Source organism: Phalacrocorax carbo, chromosome 16 (assembly GCF_963921805.1).
Source record: "Phalacrocorax carbo chromosome 16, bPhaCar2.1, whole genome shotgun sequence".
Lineage (NCBI taxonomy): Eukaryota > Metazoa > Chordata > Aves > Suliformes > Phalacrocoracidae > Phalacrocorax > Phalacrocorax carbo.
The window spans coordinates 9154634-9172504 of record NC_087528.1 but is presented as its reverse complement, the minus strand read 5'-3'; the positions used below and the strand labels follow the sequence as shown (position 1 = coordinate 9172504).

Here is a 17871-nt window from a genome sequence, read left to right as displayed (position 1 = left end):
GACAGAGCTGGGCTGCCCATGGGGACTGCTTCTGCTGCACCCGGCCACCCTGCAAACCAGAGACCTGGGAATACCAGCCACAGCCGGGAGATGCCCAGCCATGCCAGGAAGAGCCCCAGCCGCCTGCACGCCCCCCTGGTCTCCCCATCCCAGCCACGCTCACCCAGACAATCCCAAATATGCCCAGATCACACCCATGAGCTTCATCCAGCTGAATGTAAGAGATCTGTTAGCAGCAGGGAAACAGCAGCTCTGTCTGCAGCTGTTTCATCCTTCTCTACAAAGCAATCTGCTACTTGGGCTCCTCTGTTCTTCCCTCTTATGCAACTGCACAAAACGTAGAGGAAAAAAATCCCCTAGATGCTAATTTATCTGAGGAGCTCAAGCAGGTTTGCACAAGGCAGCAGTTTCAGCAGGAAAAAAAAAAGAAAGAAAAAGAATAAAAAGAGAACAGCCATGTCTGAAATGCTGTTTCAGAAACCTGCCCTCCCTCCCAGGGACTCCTGCCCTCCCCAGCTCCCTGCGGGGATGCCTGCCTCCTGCCTCCACCCACTCTGCCCGATGGGCTGCCTGCGCCCTGGCTCAGCACTCTCTGGGTAGGGGTCCAGCTCTGCTCACCCTCTCAGAGAAGACAACAGGGGGGTGGAGGCTGCAGTGGGATCATACATCAACCCAGCCACCTACCCCGGGGCTTTAGGTGCTTCCAAGGTGGCAATCCCCAGGGATGTGCAGGGGGACCCCAGCAGCCGGCCCCAACCTCAGCACCTCTCCCAGGCTGGGACCAGGCTGCCCAGGTGAGCCCAGGCACTCAAGGAAGCTCATCTGTGAATTATCTCAGGCTCAGCTGCTGTGGCAGAGGTGGAAGAGCTCAGGGCAGGCAGTTTGTCTGTCCTCCCCAGCCACTGCCCCCCACACCCTTCCTCCCACCCAGGGAGCACAACGTGAGCCCACCAGCAGCACCTCACAGCCCAGCTTCTCTCCTATCATAGGGACCCTTAGCAATTATAGGTTTAGTGGTGCAAAACATAGTTTAATAGCAGCCAAGGCTGGTGGGATTGATTTCTTGTTTTGTTTTAAGTGCAGCTAATCTAATAGTTAATTTATTTAAATTGATAGGGCAGAGCGAAATTATATTTCTATCTTCTCTGAATAGATTTTCCTGTGTCTGGTGACCCAGGCGAGCTGAAGAGCTGGGCTAAGGGCCCTAACATGCCTTGGAATAGCTGCCTTGATCAGCTTGTAATATTTTTCAATTCATTACTGCCATTTTAGCAAACAACTAGTATAGATTTTTTGTTACAACAGCTCTTAATGTTAGTTGTGTGTAAGCTGGTACCTGCCTTAACCACTTACAGTAAAGCTTTCCCTCCAAACCACCAAAACCAGTCCACCGGGAAGGGGTTGGAGCTCCCCAGCTGCTTCCCCACAGACCCCCAGCCGGCCAGAAAGAGAGGGTGAGGCATCCCTTGGCACAGGCAGCCCAGCGTGGGGGCTCATCCTGCCGCGAGAGCCCCCATTCCTGGCCAGAGGCTGTAATTAAAGTGTTTCTGGGGATGTGCTCTGCTGACACTCGGAGCTGGATCGGCAGTTCACATGCCAGAGCTGCGTTCTGCAGCTGAGCAGTGGGAGGAGGGAGCACGCTTGGGCTGCAAATTTTCTTTTTACGCCTTTGGGAATCATCTTTAGTGCTCTCTACAAGATCTCTAGCTGTGCTGGAGCACACAGGCTCCCCCCACACAGGCTCCAGCAAAAATCTCTGAGGGTTTTCCCAGCACAGGGGACAAACGCTCAGGACAAGCAGGAAAGGAAGGGCTCATTTCCAGGCTGCAGCCCTGTCTCAGGAGGGGAATTTGGAGGTGTCAGGGGTGCAGGTGACGGCTGTCACAGGCACAGGTTCCTGCCGTGCCAGGGCTGCTCCTCTTTGGGGCAGAAAGGCAATGCCCGACCTGCCCACCCCTCCATACCGTGCAACCCCTCCCTGCCCCCCCAGGCAGAGCAGAGGCTCCCAGGCTGCACGGCCAGCACCCATGGGGCCAGCACCACACTCCCACCCCGCCACGCTCCCGCAGCACTGCCGCAGCCGCTGTGATAGCCTTTGCCTCTCACGTCCCAGCTCTCCCTCCCTGCAATAACTCCAATAAAGAGTAAATTGCTATTATTTTGTACCCGGCTCTTCTAATCCATCCTGATGAGGACGTTTCCCTTGCTTTCTCAAAGTCAGCAGGCGGAGGGATGCATCCTGCAGGGATGGAGCCCCAGGGGAAAGGACCATGCTCTGGTGGGGAGGACTGCAGGGGGGAACCTGTCCCCCTGGATCCTCCAGAAAGCCCTGAAAGCTGTACCTATGATCCCAATAAGAGGTAATAAATAAGAGAGAGGCTGATGGCAGTCGCAGGAGGGAGCGACAGGGCCAAGGCAGGTGGTGAAGCCCTTGGTGGAGGCCCCTTGGTGGCTCTGCTCGGTGGGAAGAGTGGCGGCGAGTGGCAGCAAGTGCGGCAGCTGCCCATCCCTCGCTGCCCAGGCTGCTGCACTGCTGGCACTCCTGCGGAGACGTCCCGGCCTCGCTTGGCCATCGGCTTCCTGTAAGAGTCAGCACCGTGCCAGATTTATAGTGGATGCTACTCAGTATTTCATGCCTGCTGCAGGCAATCCCACTGCTGCCACTGCGGCTGCACGGAAAGCACTTTGTAGATTTGATTATGCGATAAGGGGCATCAGAAATGCAACTTGTTGCCTATTTCCCAGAGTAATTAATTTAATCTGTATTGAACAAATGACATAATTTGAGGATTTCTGGGTTATGGATTAAGTAAAGACCAGATGAGAGCATCCTCATTGGCTCGGAGATTAATTAACAGCACGAGGTGAAGCGAGCTCTCTCCTCTGCAGGATTGCTTTGCTAGTGCATTTTTAATCCACCTGCCCAGCCCCACGGCTGCCCCTGAGGACACTGCACCACCCTGCCCCGCACAGCAGCACCGCCCATTGATCGGGGCATGGGAGCCCCAGCCAGGACTCGTTCCCATACCAGGACATTGGGAGATGCCAGTGAATAAAGCCAAGCTTTAAGGCTTCCTTAAGACTTCCCGCTCCCCTGCCCAGGTTAGCACTGCCTGGTCTAATCATCTGTTCTGGCCAAGTGACAGGCAGGGCAGAGAGAGCCCTTGCTGCCACGCAAAGCATACAAGGGCTCATTCCCAACTCAGCCAAGGGCTTGGAGCACAGCCCCAGCCCCCAGGACCCCTTTGCCTGGTGCACCCCCAGCCCGCTCGCCCGCCTGACATGGCTGGATCCTCAGTCCTTACATCCCACAAATTGCATTACTCAAAAAATACAAACCCTACATGAATCTCAAGCTCACTTACAAACATTGAGACGGGCTGCAGCTGTGTACGGAGGATAGACTTAAATGCAAGGGAAGGGGGGAGGAGGATGGGGATCGCTGTAGGGACCCTGACACATTGCACCATCCCCAGACTGCTGCAGGCACAGCTCCTCACCTCAAAGCCTCTCCCAACAGGGCAAGGCTAATACCCTGGATGTGCCAGACAGGGTCTCTGGGAGCAACATGGACAGCAGGGGACCACAGCAGAGCTCCAGGGAAGCTGGGTGCTCCTTCATCCCATCCTGATCCCCAGCACCCTGCCAGGGCATTGCAGCCACACTTTGCTTTTTGTAAGCATGCCAGTGGGGTTGTCACTGGAGCCTTCTGCTCCTGCCCCAGGGAGATGCCCTGCCCTGCTCCATCTCCTCCTCCCTGCCCTGTGGCATGGACTCAGGCCAGGGATCTACACACACACACCTCAGCCTCACTGAAAATTTTCTGAGCAGGGTCAGAAAAACAGGGCTCCATACAGCGTTTATTCATGAGCCAGACATTTTATTTAATGTGCCTTGCGATGCAGGATCAAAGATCCAGAGCAGCACCTAATTAATTATTTTTCTCTTTTTCTGTACCATCCCCTAGTTGAGCACTGAGTCCCCGAATGTAAAAGCCTCTCTTTCAATGACTCTGCATAATGAGATGGATTTGGACTCCAGCAAATTTGTTCAGTTTTATGGAGTATTATATGAAAATGCTGTGAAATTAAGTTCTGTCTTTGCTATCACGCCATGGCCATCAGAGCGCTTTTATGTATGGCACTGAGACTAAAAGATGGGAAAGTGAGTCCTTACTGCAGTAATGTGGCAAACGGGGAGAGGGAGGAGCCGTGCAATGAAGATGACATGGTGGAGAGTTAGACTGGGGGAGATAATGAAGGAAACAAGAAAGCGATGCAGATGAAGAGAGTTGCAAGCAAAGAGCCTGGAACTGGAGCAGCAGCAGCCAGGACGTTCTGGCAATGGGGAGGATGGGGAGGGCTCCCTTCTCTGATTTCCCCCCTGCAAAGCGCTCCAGCAGCCCCACTCACGGCATGAGGAAGGCAAACACTGCCAGTTCTGGGGGACACAGGCAGAGGCCCCAGGCGAGGGCAGACAGGTCGACTCGTGCCCCGGCACAGCCTTGCACAGCTGTCCTCACTCCTGCTGCCCCAGTGCAGGCACTCACACACTCCACAGTGCCAGGACACGTCTGGAAACACCACATTAGAAGAACTGTGGTGTTTAAGGCAAAAGAGGGAAATGTGGGAGGGAGCTGCTCCAGCCCCGGGGTGTTCCCAGACAAACCCTTGCCTTCTGGGAAGCATTTCACCCCTCAGTGCCAGCAAAGGTGCCTGTCACAGAAGGTGCCATTTCAGCTTGGAGGCAGGGAGAGCCCCCACATCCCTTCCCACACCAGCTCCCTTCACTGCCTGCCAATCCCTTCCTGTTCTTTCTCTCCCCTCCATCTCTTCCCATCCCGAGCCTTTCTCCCCCTCCTCTTTACATCAGCCCTGCTCCCCTGCATTTACCCCAGAGTGATCTATTTTTTCCCTTGGCAACTTTATAACCCGTTTCTTTGCCTGACAGCAATTAAGTAGATGCTTCACTTCCAATCCCATGGCCCATAAACATTGGAAAAAGAAAATGTTATAAAGAAAACAATCAAATCTGCACACAGATGCATGCACACATGTACAGACAGAGGGACAAATGTGGAGGACAGGGTGAAGCTGGGAAAGATGTCTGAGCCCCTTCATTTGTGCAGAGCCTGCAGACCTCCTCACACACACCGCAGCCTCCCCACCTCCGGACACACGGATGGAGGAGAGATATTTCTATAATGTATGAAACAGTGAGTTGCATCCATCAGTCCCCACAGCTCATCAGCCTAAGCCCTCCCGTGCCCAGTGCTGGCTCCCACGCTGCTGCCCCTCTCGCCTTGCAGCACTCCAGCACTTACAGAAAAATAAAATGGCAAAAAAATCAAACAAGAAAAAGGGGCAGCAGCACCCCCCTCCCCATGATGTATGGGATTTTTTGGTGCCTGACAGGCCCCGAGCCTCCGGGGACCAGCATTGATAAATCACACCTTTCAGTTTGCCGTGAACATCTTCACTTTCCCAGGCTGGCCAGTGGCTGACACATCAAATCGCGGCTCCAGCCTGGCCCCAGCACCAGCGTAGCAGTGGGGGGAAGCAGCGTCTGCCCACAGAGCCCCAGCCACCTCACGAGAGCTGCTCCCACATCACCACGGCAAGAGGCTCTCTGATGTATGAACCACTGGGAACACAGAGCCCTGTGCTGAGGAAACTCACGCAGACACACTTTCTAATTTCCATGACAACTGTAATGGGGTGTTTGCTGGTTTGGGAGCACCGGAGTGTGCAGGAACGCACTTGTTAGGCACAGAGCAAGATCAGCTGCTTCTGCAAAGCCACCCCAAGCAGGCGGCGGTGCCCCGTGCGCAGGTCTCTGCCGGTCTCACACCCTGAGCCAGCCGGGGGAGCCTCGCTTCCCTGCAGCCCCTGCCCACATAGCCCCAGCGTGGGGCTGCCCAGCCGGGGAGGCAGCAGGACTGACCCCAGGGAACACAGACCAGGGCAGCTTCCCATCCGTGGGAGCCCAAGGAGACGCTGCCTGTCTTCTCCCACTGTGGGACATGCTCCATGCACAGAGGGGAGGGTCCGGGGGAGCCCAGGGTAACAGGAGCCCCTGCCCAGACAACCAGAGGCAGGAACGCTGCCCAGGGTTGGGGCAGGGCAGGAAAGGGACAGGAACCAGACCTGAGCAGCGGCTCCAGGGACGTGTGGCTGCTGCAGAGGAGCCATGCTGGGTGCACCATCCTGCACCACTGCCCTGGGAGAGGGACTGAGGAATATCAGTGCAGAGGCAAATGCAGCTTGGCTAAAATGAGCTCCTTTCCCATCCCCAGCGGAGCTTAAGCAAAAACTAAGGAAAAAACAGCAACCGGTTAGCAAGTGAGCACAAAATCCAGGCGATTACTGAAAAGCTTGGACATGGCTGTGAATCCCATGGCTGCCAACAGTATCCCCAAGCTATTAAGAGAAAAATCAAGATGTGGACAGAATTAGATTGGCCATAGGTGAAAAATGGCTCAATTATTTCTAGTGCCAGAACCACAGAAGGACATTTCCCTCTGTTCCTGATCCACAACCTCCCACTAATTAGCAGACCTAGCAGAGAGAAAAATGCTCTAAGCTCCAGAAAGAGCAACAGCTAGAGACCCAACACACCGCCTGCATTTGTATGCGCTGCGTAAGCTGGGCACAGAGCACTGCCCAGGCAAAATTACACTGGTCTGGTAGGGACTGGCCACAGGAGATGCTCAAGTTGACTTTTGCCCTCTGGGGAGGGCAGGTTACCAGCCAGAGCAAGCCCTTCCAACAGCCAGGCTCCTCAGTGACAAGGACTGTCCTGCCTCAGAAGGGGGATGTCCTGCTCCAGCTGCTGTGCCCACGCTGGCTCCTTTCCCTGCTCAGACCACAGCCCCGTGTCCTTGCCCACATGCATGCCATGACACAGGGTGACAGCCTGCGGGAGCAGAGGGTTTGGAGGAAGAAACAGGGATCCAGCACATCAGGATCAAAAAATCCTGAGCCTGAAGGGCGCTGAGCGGGACGGCAGAGTGGCTCTGACCTGTGAGGAGGGGCACAGGCCTCAGCAGAGAATCCAGCCCAGCCCAGCGAGCTCTTTGGGGACAGGTTGGAGGGCAGACATAACTGCAGGCATTAGCTCCCGAACCTCTCCTCCCTCTGTTCTGTTTATGCAGGGACCTTTTAAAACAACCAATGCATGAAAACAAAAAAAGTTACCAGGAGGCCCTGCCCCCTCCCCAACAAACTTCAGAACATGCTGTCATCAAGAAAAATGATGCTGGCAAGAGAGAAATCTGCTGGGGTTGCTGGCAATTTACCAGGCTCCAGCCCCAATGAGTGTTTATCAATAATTTCAGGATCTGCCTGTCGCAGCCACTGACTGGGAGCGCAGGCAGGAGAGCACGGGCAGGCGGGTGTCAGCACAGCCATGGGCAGGGGAGGCTAAATGAAAAGGGAAATCAATTAACGGCTCCTCAGAAACATGGATTTGCCGGCATTACAAGGAAAGGTCTGTTCACTTGGCTGTAACAGGGAAACACTTAAACAGTCCTCTGACACAAAGGTACATCCCAAGCCCGGGCTAGCTGATGCTGTGGCCAGTTAAGCTCCGGAGAGGGCCAGGAATGGTCACAGCAGTTTAATGCAGAAGAGGGAATGATAGAGCAGCAACAGCTGCATGCACTGAGCTGCCCATAGCCTGGCCCTGGCTACACACCACAGGTCAGAGATGCTCTGGGCTCTGTCTCTGCTCCCCAGCTCCTCCCCACTGCCCGTGGGGCCATACACAGCCCATGTGTCCAACCCTTCTACCCTGGGAGAGGAAGGGGAGGCTGGGCTGGCAGGAGGTGAAGGGGGTCCTAGCTGGACTGGGGAGCAGAGCCAATCACTGAACCAGGCTCACAGGACTGGCCTGCAGGCTTCATCATGCCACAAGCTGTAGCCACCTGCCAGGCAGCCTCTTCTCTTGGACACTGTACCTGGCCAGCAACAGCAGAGCACTCCTCATGCCGGGCGTTGCATCTGCATCACCACACTTAATAGCTGCTAATGCATTCCTCTTCCATGAACCTGTCTAATTGCTTTCTGAACCAGGGGTTGTGGGTCCCTGAACTGCCCTGCAGACCCAAGTTCCACAGCATAATTAAGCACTACATGAAAAAAAAGAAAATCCTTTCCTTCATTTATGTTTTAAACCTGTTGCCCGATTGTTTCATTTGATGTCACCTATTTATGAGAAATAGTGAATATCATTTCCTATTACTCACCATTATACCACTCCTGAATTTACAGAACTCTATCCTGTATCACCTCTATTGTCTCTGCTAACCAAGAGAATCCAAATTTATTAGTCTCTTCTCACACAGAAGATGTTCTGTGCCTTTGATCAGCCTTGTCATCCTTTTCTTTACCTTCTTAGTTCAACTACCTCCTTTTTGTGATTGGGCAACCAAAACCGCACACAGCGTTTGCACTGCGACACAGCGTATTATACCTTGGCATAATGCTGCTGCCTGTTTTGTTTTCAGTCTCTTTCCTAATAACTACTAACAAGTAATTTGCCTATTTGACTGACACTGGGCACTGAGATGACATTTTCATAGAACTACCCACAGTGACTGCGACGTCTCTTTTCCTGAGTAGGAAATATTAAATTAAAGGCCAGCTTCGTGTTCTTGTAGTTAAGGATGTTTTCTCCTTTGTATTACTTGGACTCAGCAACATTCATCTGCCATTTTGCCACCCAGCCACTCACACTAAGATTCTCCCACAACCCTACCCAATCAGCTTTAGATTTAAACTATCCCGACTATTACTGATAACAGCAAGCAAATGAGATCAGTAGTGGCAGATAGGTTATTAAATTCACAGCTCCCTAGCCCAGCTCTCCTGGGTGGGGGACGCAACTTCAGGTGCATCCCCACGTCCTCCTCCCAATGCATTTTATTTAACTACTTGTTTATTTCTAGGCAGCAAGATCCCAGAGGCTCAGATCACACGAGGACAATGACACATGTATAAGGGAACAGGGTCCTTTGATTTCTTTTTTTCCCCCCCTTGCTGCAGTGGTGTTCTCTATGTGACTTTTTTCCTGCCATTTACAGTTTTCCCTCCCTCTGAGATGACTTTACACCTTACCAGAGAGAAGAAAAAGCCCAAGCATCCCAGGAGCATTTGGCCAGCACTGCAGAGATCCATCAAGCCTTTCCGGCAGGGACGGCTGTCGGGGGGGAGGGGGGAGAGGCCACTATGCCTCCCCTCCTTCGGCGGGGCGGGGGGGATTAAGGGAGGATTACACCCCGGGCACATATTGATAGAATCGGGCGAATCCATAGGGAGCAGCAGCGGGAGCGCGCAGCGGCCCCGGCGCCGCCGCCGTCAGCACCGCGGACAGCGCCGGCCGCCGCCGGACCCACGGGCGGGCAGGGCCCGCCCCACGGCCAGGGCCCGGACCCCCGTGGGGAGATCCGGCAGGCCCCATGCCCAAGGAGCCAGATCCCCCACCATCACCACCACAACGCCTGGCCACGGTGCAACCCACGCCCAGGGAGCCCCACGCTGGGTATGGCACATGCCACACGTGAGAGCTACAGCTCCAAATGGGGCACAGCACGGCCCACAGCCAGGCCCCGACACGGGTCCTCCCATGGCACCCTCCGTGGGAAGAGCCACCCATTACCCAGCCGCCAGTCCACAGCAGGGGAAGCTGTGGATGAGCAGCCAGATGCCTTCATACAAGGGGAGAACACGCTCACCCCCGACACACACACCCACACCCCTACTTCTGAGAAAAACATCTGCCCTTTCTGGCTTTCTCAAGCTCCTAAAATACTTTACCATGTTCTATAAGAGCTGTTGAGGACTGCCCGCCCTGCTGCCTGTGGTGGGAAACATCCACTTCCCACCCAAGGGAATGGCAAGGAGATGTACCAGGGGAGGGTTAGGCTGGGTACTAGGAAAAGGTTCTCCCCCCAGAGGGTGGTGGAGCCCTGGAACAGGCTCCCCAGGGAAGCAGTCACGGCACCAAGCCTGGTGATAGTCAAGAAGCACTTGGACAACACCCTCAGCTACGTGGTATGAATTTGGGGTATGAATTTGCCCCGGTGCAGGGGCAGGAGTTGGACTCGATGGGTCTTGTGGGTCCAACTCAGGACATTGTGATTCTATGATCCCTCAGTATCCCCGTGCCTCAGGCTTTTCTCCTGGGGACCAGCCATTTAGCTGCTGTAGGAAATTTTGTTCCAAGCAGTTGGCCCAGCATCCTAGCTGGGACCAGACTGGGAGTGCTCATTCCTGCACTCCCTCTGCTAAGCTTCAGATGTCCCTTGTGAAAGGAACATTTCTTAATTAATATTAATACTCCGCATCATGTCAGATCTTCTCACATATTTATGCTCCCTCCCTAAGCACCTTCCCTCTCTGTCCCTCTTCCAGCAGCAAGGTGATTACACAGGCTAGGCCTGTGCTACTGGGTGTTCCTGAGCCACGGTCCTGGTGCAGCTGTGATGGATTGGTGACACCATTATATTTACAGGTATTTCAAGAGAAAGAAAAAGACTACTGGGTGTTCATATGTTCTTCTTGTATTATTTAAGAGAAGCCATTTGAGAGCACAGGAGAAGCAGTGTCTGCTCCCAAAAGGAGGAAAAATAATGGAGGGGAATATTTGCAAAAAGCTCAGTTAAGTAAATATTTTATGCCCAATAATGTTATGGCTTTTGAATGATGCATGCAAGAGAGTTGAAAGGAGGTGAGGCACAGAGTGAGGCAACATACAATGCGTGCTGAGTGTGAAGGTGTTTGTGGGGGGAGGCAAAGGAAAACACCGTACCCTGGCTGGGTGGCTGCTGGCAGGGGCAGCACAGCAGGGCAGGGCTGTTCTAGTTGCTGGAGTGACAATGCCCTTCTGCTGCAGAAAAGTTAGAGCTAACCTGACACGGAGATGGTTCTGCCCCAAATGGGTGACATCTGCTGAGGTGCTGACCCATCTCCCCTCCCCTTCACTTGGAACCAGCCCCAGGCAGCAATGGAGAGGGAAATCTGCACCCCCCTGACCAAGCCTGCAGACAGGAGTCCTCCTGGCTCTCAAGAGGCTCTGTGCAGTCTGTAAGACACATCTAGAACACTCCTTGGAAGAGCTGCACCTCAGACAGACAAGATACTCCAGCAAGGCAGCTCTGCATGGCTCTGGCAAGTGGAGGGATGCCGCAGTGAGCAGCAGGGAGGGAGGTACCACCAGGCTGGAAAGGAGTTCAATGCAAGGTCCCTGGCAGCTCAGCAGAGGCATTAGCAAGGTGCAACAGGAGCCGTGCAGAGGTGGGGTACAGGACAGGTTGTCCAAGGAGTCTCACAGCTCTCTTGAAGCATTGGGAACCGTGGCTGTGTTGTTGCTTTGCTTGGGAGAAAAATCAGACATCCAAGGAGGGCATGGGAGCAGGTACCAAGGCAAAAAGAGCTGGAGGGCAAACAGATTGCCCTGGCCCAGGAGGAAGAGGCAGGAAGGGAAAGCAGGAGAAGGCAGGCCAGTCTGGCACAGGGAATGGGGCAGGGGTGGTGACCAAAGGTAGGAGAGCAGGGCTAGCACAGTGGAGGGACATTTCTCTAACCAGAGGAATTCTCCCCCTGGCAGGCAGAAGCACAGGGTGAGCATCTGGCACAAGGTAAGCACAGAAAGGAGTAAAATACCATTAAGTGTAATAAAAAATGTACTTAATCAATGAGCTCTGCAGCTGAGGATCAATGGGAGGCAGACACAGCCATTAGCTAAGAAAGCTGAGAAAGAGCCCTGGGCTCTGATGGAGCAGTCAATACCAGGTTTAACTGAGCAGCAGAGGAAGGGTCCCAGGGGGACAGCAGAGCCAGGGTGCAGCAATGAGACAGGGCTGTCCCTGCTCCGCTCCTTAGGCTCAGACCCCCAACAGGGAACAGAATGAGGAGCCCAGGTCATGGCCTGCTGCGAAGTCTAGTGCTGGGGCCTAAGAAGCACCATGGACTCTGGACCAGACCAGACCGTCCAGCAACAGTGGTACAGGTGTGAGGGGGGAATGGGACCACTGCTGGCAGGGAAGAGACTAGAGCCCCTCATCATCAGCCAGGGACATCACTTGGCTGTAGAGAGCAACAGCCAGGGTTTTAGCCACGGGCCTTTCTCCTGTGGCCCAAAGGCTGCAGAAAACTTCAAGTGTTGGTCCTTGCTGTGGGGCACAGCCCAGGAGAGCGCAGGAGTCTATGGGCATTCTAGGAAGCTCACCCAGAGCAGAAGAGGCATGCAAAACCTCATACCCATGCTGCCTGGCTGACAGACCTGCCTCCTCAGGGAAGGGCTGGCTGCAGAGCAGTTTTCCTCACTGCTTTTGGCCCCTTGCCCCTCTCCTCACCCTGAGTGCTGTGCTGGATGGCTCGCCAAGGGCCACCACATGGAAGAAGTGCAAGCTAGATGGAAAAAAGATCACCCAAGAAGGTGTAGCACCAGCCCAGGTAAACAGAGCTGCTGCTGAGTTGGGGCTCACCCAGGACCCAACCTTGAGATGCCCTCGTGCTCCCCCAGCCCAGAGCATTTGGAGCCCATCTGGGTGGTGCCAGCACTTGACTGAGTCACTGCACACAGGGCTTCCTTGGGGGAGAGTCTTGATTTTCAACCCATGAGCAAATTTAGCACTTGGGAAGGCAGACAGCCCCAGGCAGCAAGTGGGCACAACCTCTGGGTCTCGCTGACAGCGTTAGAGCTGACTCAGCCCTGGCACAGAGACCCTGCCATGCTCCTGCCCTGGGCTCCATCAAACATCCAGCTCCCTGAGCCAGCCTGACCCCAGCGCTGAACTCCAGCTACTCCAGCTCCGTGCTCCCTTCATGTTTCCTCCAAGGCTGTTGCTCTCAGTCCTGACACCTGCTACTCCCCTTCCCACACTTGCTGAAACCTGACGGCCAGAGCCTGATTGGAGCCAAGCCAGCAGAGAGAAGCAGCACTGTTCTCCGTGCAGGGGAGTCTTTGGGGACCAGGCACATAGCTAGTGATGTCTCAAGAGCATTAGAGCCTGGGGTTGTGCTTAAGGCAGAGTTTCTACACATGCCTGTGAAGAGAAAAGCAGCTGTCCCCAGAGATCCCTCCCAGGGGGTGTGCTCCCTTCTCCCACTGGGACAGGAGTCATAGCCCTGCTCCCAGGAGGCTGCTCCTGGCCCTCCTGGAGCACAGGGCACATGCTCCATCTCTACACATCACTGGATCCTGTCACCACGGGCTGTGTAAGACGTGCTCCTATCACTGTCCCCCCGACCAGGCCCTGCTGCCCAATGGGGGCAGCTGCCCTGTGACCCAGGCATGGGCTGGGGGGGTCACAGTGCTGCATCACCTGCCCCTTCTCAGACTAAAGCACTGACCGCAGGTAGATCATCTCAGCCCCCTCCTCACATCTCCCTCCCTACTGCATGTTCCTCCAGGCCCACCGTGGCCGCACGCAGCACCGCTCCGAGCAGCGAGCCCAGCACCGCCTGGAGGGAGCGGGTGGCACATTTCCCGCCCCGGCTGAGAACAGAAAACCAGGCAAACACCCAGATGGGGACACGCACGCGCACGTTACAGGGAGGGTCCCCCCACGCTCTCCCACCGCACACTTGCCCGTCACAGGTGCTCCCGAGGGGGACACCGGGCCAGCGCCCCCCCGCCCCGGGCTAGCGCCGGGCCCGCCGCTGCTGCCCCCCACCCTCCCGGGGGACCCCCCCAACCCCGGACCCCCGCCCCCTCCGGCGGCTGAACAGCGCCACCTGGCGGCCGGGCCCGGCGCGCGGCCGCGCTGCTTGGTGCTGGGGGGGGGTCCCTCCGCGGGGGTCCCCGGAACGGCCCCCCCCAACCCGCAGCTCTCCGTGCCCGCTCCGGGCAGGGCTCCGGCCGCAACGCCGAGCGCCACGGCCGAAGCCAGGTTCTTCCCAGCCTTTTGCTGCACAGGCTCGGGGAGTGGTGCAATTTGGGGGATCCCCGCAGCCACCACCACGCTCTTTCAGCCCACTAGCAAGTGGGTCCAGCTCTGTGGTCAGGCCTGCAGTCACACCGCAGGCCACAGCTTCCACACCAGCTCCCCATAGCCCTGGGGCTCTCAGGAGCACCAGGCCAACAGTTCCACAGGGGTAAGACCCAAACTCCTGCCTCCCAGCACAGGCACCCAGGCTCTGGCTGAGGACCTCCCCTGCAGCAACCAAAGCCTCCTTTCCAATCTCCTTGCCTCTTTCCCAGCCTTTACAAGCTGTTTGGCTGGAGCACCTTCCTCCCTCCATCTGCCTCAGGGCCCAGGCTAAGTCCAGGACTGCTCCTGGCTTTTGATTTCATGCAACACACCATCACTGCTGCTCTGCTCCTGATTTTGAGGCCATTACCAGCACTTTCTTCACCTGCATCCCAGTTCCTTGGCCATGCCTAGGATAAAGCAGCTTGAACACCCACAGACAGCAGTAACTCCCCCAGGTGCAAGCAAAAGCAGGTGTCTGCTCTGTCTGGGAACAGCCTCCTCTCCAGGAGCTGCCCTCAGCCGCTCCCTACAGGGAACAAAACAGGGTCTGCTCCACACCCATCGACTCCACCCAACTGTCCCAGGTGCATCCAGTCCCCAGCAGCTGCCACAGACCCCACACCTCCAGCAACACTCAGTAGCTCCATGTCCCTCCTCTCACAGTCACTCCAGCCCCACTCAGCTGCAGAGCTCCTTCTGGTTTTGCTTACCAGGGCAGCACAACTTTAACCACAAGGTCCTAACATTAGACGTTTTACTGACACTGATGAGCTTATCTAAGCCCTTGGTACTCAGGCAATCTTGTGCTGGGAGCCAAAAGGAGCACCGCAGACATTTACCCCTTATCTGAGCTGCACCAAACTGATGAAGGTAGCCGGCTTAGTGTAAAGAGCAAACAAGAGCACCTCCAGCTGCTTTGTTAAAGTCTCTCCTCACCCTCCTGGCCACCTTCCCTCTCCCCTTTTCCCTTCCTTTGCCCTCTTCCCGATGGGATGCATATGCAATGCCTTAACCATCGGGACAGTGCAGCTGATCTACAGAGCAGAGCTACTCCAGGCAGGACACCGAGGTGAACAAAAGAAAAACACCTACTTGGTTTCCATCAACTCATCCTCTATGTTAGTGTCCAAGTGCACCATTTCCAGCCTGCAGCGATCCTGCCCTCCAACACCCCAGCAAGCGCCTGGGAGGGGTCTCTCCCTGGGGAGCAGGGAAGGCTGCAGCTCAGCCTTTCTCCAGGGGAAGCAGCCACCCACCCACCCAGAGACTCCACACGTACCCTACTCTCCTGAGGTGGCTCAGACCTGGGGCTCTGCTATCCTTCCACTTCCCAGCGCTTCTTCCCTCTGTGCTCAGGCAGAGCAGCACCAAAGGAGCTCTTAAGGGCATGGAGGGCTTTTATAAAGTGTCCCCCAGCCCCCCTCCCTCCAGCCAGCCAGCCTCACCTGTGGAGCCCTGCCCAGGCATTGTCCAGCTCATCACTCCCATCACCAGGGCTGTGCTGGTAACCGATCCCTGTAGACACATGCCCTGTGGAGCCAAGCAACCACTTGTGTGGGAAAAAGTGTGGCACTCCTGACTGAAATTCAAATGGCACCCCTGAGAAATTTGCAATTTGATTTTCCATTTAAAAATTAAAAAATAAAGAAGGAAAACCACCTGCCTGCCTTACCAAACTGCTCTCCCAGCACAGACACCTGGCAGCTGCCCAGTGCCACCTGTGTGCACTTGCACGCTGCAGGAAAGCTGCAGTCTTGCACAAGGGGTGCTCAGCAGGTCACTTTTTGCAAAGGCTGTTGACAGGCTGGGCACCAGAGCACCATGTTTCAAACTGGGCTGTTCGACTGGCAGATGACTTCTCTGTGCTCGTGATTTCTGTTTTCTAGCCCCTTCACCTGTCTTCACTGAGAAAATTGGTACACAAGTGTGGGAAAGACAGTCTCAGCCCAACATGCCTTTGCAGGGACCATCTTCCCCAATTAGATGTTGGGACTAACGACTCTTGCCATCAGAGCATAGCTCATTGTATGTTCTCGTGAGTGCTTCCAAGGCTGCAGGGTCAGTGCTGCCAGCAAAGGGCCCCTGATCTGGAGGGTGCCAAGCAGGGACACAGTGGCCCCACAGCAGCCACAGCCCCTCGGGCACATCTGCTCACAGGATAAGTGCCTGGGGTGCTGCTGCTGCAAGATCAACTGCATCAGCCTTTTTAACTGGAGATTGACAGTGTCTCCAGGCAGGGTGGTCAAAGGTGATGTTCTTTATCTGTGCCTCATGCTCTTCAGATATCGAATATCAAAATGTGCCTTGAGACACTCCTGTCATTAAATATTCCTCTGAGATTAGAGCAGTTCTTCCTTCTCTCTAGTCTCTTCCCTCCCACAGAGCTGATGAACATGATAACTTATCGGGGCCTTCCCCTGTGCTATTAGCAATGGCATGGGGACTTATTGACCCACCTCAGAACAACACACTGAATATTTAGGACTTCATGTGAGCTTGGTAAGCGATAATATCTTTATCATATGAGCCCTTTAAACCCTCAGTGCCTGGCAGGCCCCTCTGTCCTTGCTGAAAGGACAGTATCAGATCCAGGGCAGCAAATGCTGGTATGAAAATAGTTCCTTGAGTGAACAGCAGTGCTGGGACTGGCAGAGCGGATTGCCCAGACAGTAACTCCTCTCCCAGTGCTCTCCACTCCCAAGACACACAGCAGCTACTGGAACAGACAGACAGGACCCCAGCAGAACAACCACTCCACTTCAGCCTGGACAAACCCAGGGCATGCAGACACACTGGTGACACCAGCAGCTTCCAGCTTCGCAGCGCTCAGCAGAGCTCTGCTCCCGGCAGACCGCACACCTCCTCCCCAGCAGGCTGTGAGCCCTGCTCCTTGCAGAGGAATTTCCCCTTGGGCTGCTGTAAGACCAGCCCCCACCCCATGACCTCCATTAGCAGGAGGAGAGGTCAGCTCGGGGCTCAGAGCGGGCTCCATCCCACTGCAGCTTGGGCTTGTTTCCCCTGTATGCAAACCAAGTGCCCAAGGCTGTGCTCCTGGCTTGTGTCAGCCGTGAGGTCCCTGGTAGGATCGCTCAAACCTCTCATGATGTCCTTGCACGATTGTCCCATGTCACACCTGGGAAACACAAGCACGGGGGAAGAGGCAACTGAGACGTTGATGCACCCTGAGGAATCGGTCCAGACAGGAATACTCAGGGGTGCTCAGGTCTGCAAAGAGACTGTCATGGGCCAGGAAAGACGAACCATGGCATGCGCGTGAGGCTCATCTGCCCAGCTCACCCTTGGGGAATAAATGCCAAGGAATGACCCCAGTCAGGGCTGGAGGAACCAGCGGAGACAGCTCTGCTTGCCAAGGGAGGGGGATGGCTGGGCAATTAGGAAGCAAAGCACCAAGAAATAAATTTGGAACCTGAGCAGAGGGAGATCAGCAAAGACACAAAGGCTGAGAGTTCAGACCCTGGGGAACCAAGGCAACCTCTGTTACATAGGTCTAGAAAAGATTTAATCTCAGTTTTGCTGAGAAATGAGTCATTAGTAATGATTAAACCCCAGAGAAGTCATAAAACCAGCAGATATCGATAAAATGGGATGCTGATATGGCAAAGCTCAGCAGCACACGAGTGGATGAAGGGCACCCGTGGCAAGCAGCAGAGCCCAAGCAGCAGGAGCTGGGATGATGGGGCACAGGGGCTTCAAAGCCAGGCTCACCCTCTGGAGCATCTCCAGGGGTTGCTGGCATGGCCAGGATCCAGGGCACAGCCTCCTTCCCCAGCATGTAGCTCCACAAAATCATGCTCAGGGACCTTGGGTAAATACAGACTCGTTTCTGAGCCTCTGAGCACCCCTCTCAAGGTGGATGAGTGGCCCTGGGAGGG

The 17871-nt window shown here is 55.2% G+C and overlaps 1 protein-coding gene across 6 annotated transcripts in view; it reads right to left on the bottom strand.

The window, feature by feature from the left end:
* The window catches only part of RBFOX3 (RNA binding fox-1 homolog 3), a 190934-nt gene that overhangs the window by 158761 nt on the left and 14302 nt on the right, over window positions 1–17871 (bottom strand). The gene's annotated exons all lie outside the window — the stretch shown is intronic.